The sequence below is a fragment of the Fringilla coelebs genome (genome assembly GCF_963513975.1).
Source record: "Fringilla coelebs genome assembly, chromosome: 4".
In the NCBI taxonomy this organism is placed as follows: Eukaryota; Metazoa; Chordata; class Aves; order Passeriformes; family Fringillidae; genus Fringilla; species Fringilla coelebs.
In genome coordinates this window covers 41,588,747-41,589,475 of record NC_140032.1, presented here as the reverse complement: position 1 = coordinate 41,589,475, position 729 = coordinate 41,588,747, and the positions used below count along the sequence as shown (strand labels likewise).

The following is a 729-nucleotide window of genomic DNA, read 5'->3' as shown; positions in this document are numbered from 1 at the left end:
GGGTAGGAATGAGGTTCTAATACAAACTTCTAAATGCACGCTGTAGCTTCGTTGTTGTGTCCTTAAGCTGTTGAATGAGGAAGTTGGCCAAGGGACCATAGTGTATGTATTGCTGTTCTTTATGTTGCTGGTCAGTAACTGACTGAATGACCTGTTACTGACTGAATGTGGGTTGTCCTGGCGTAGATGTGCGTGACGATTGTAGCGCAGCTTTTGCTTCAGTGTCTGTTTTCATTTGCTAAAGGCTGTTTAAAGAAACTGCAAAAAGATCTGATTCTCCTCTCACTTACTCTAGAGTAAGTCAAGAGTAACCTCATTGAAGCCAATGAAGTTACACTGGTGCCAGCCAAACGTAAGCAAGAAGAGAATCAGGCCCTCTGTCTCAAACACTGAATTTCTGTAATGTATCATTTTATTTTTCTTTCTCTTTCCTAAGATGACCTTGAATGATGCCATGAGGAGCAAGGCAAGGCTGTCAATTACAGGAAGTACTGGAGAAAATGGACGTGTTATGACTCCAGAATTTCCAAAAGCAGTGCATGCAGTACCTTACGTGAGTCCTGGCATGGGAATGAATGTCAGTGTGACTGATCTCTCGTGATTGATAAGAACCTTTTGAGTGCCTTACACAATGGTTTCCTTGTGCGTTTATTGTCAAAGTGGTGAGAGGCATCCAGTATCTTGAAGACTTTTCTTTCAGCCAAGAAAAAATTCTTGTATTTGTGGAGT

At 41.7% G+C, this 729-nt stretch overlaps 1 protein-coding gene across 1 annotated transcript in view; it reads left to right on the top strand.

The window, feature by feature from the left end:
- GRIA2 (glutamate ionotropic receptor AMPA type subunit 2) overlaps window positions 1-336 on the top strand; it is a gene marked incomplete at its 5' end in the record, with an annotated part of 85,827 nt that extends 85,491 nt beyond the window's left edge. Inside the window, 2 exons of the mRNA XM_084204489.1 lie at window positions 1-2; window positions 296-336. The exon at window positions 1-2 is cut by the window's left edge and continues 247 nt beyond it. The remainder of the gene's footprint in view (window positions 3-295) is intronic.
- Window positions 337-729: the final 393 nt, after the last annotated feature.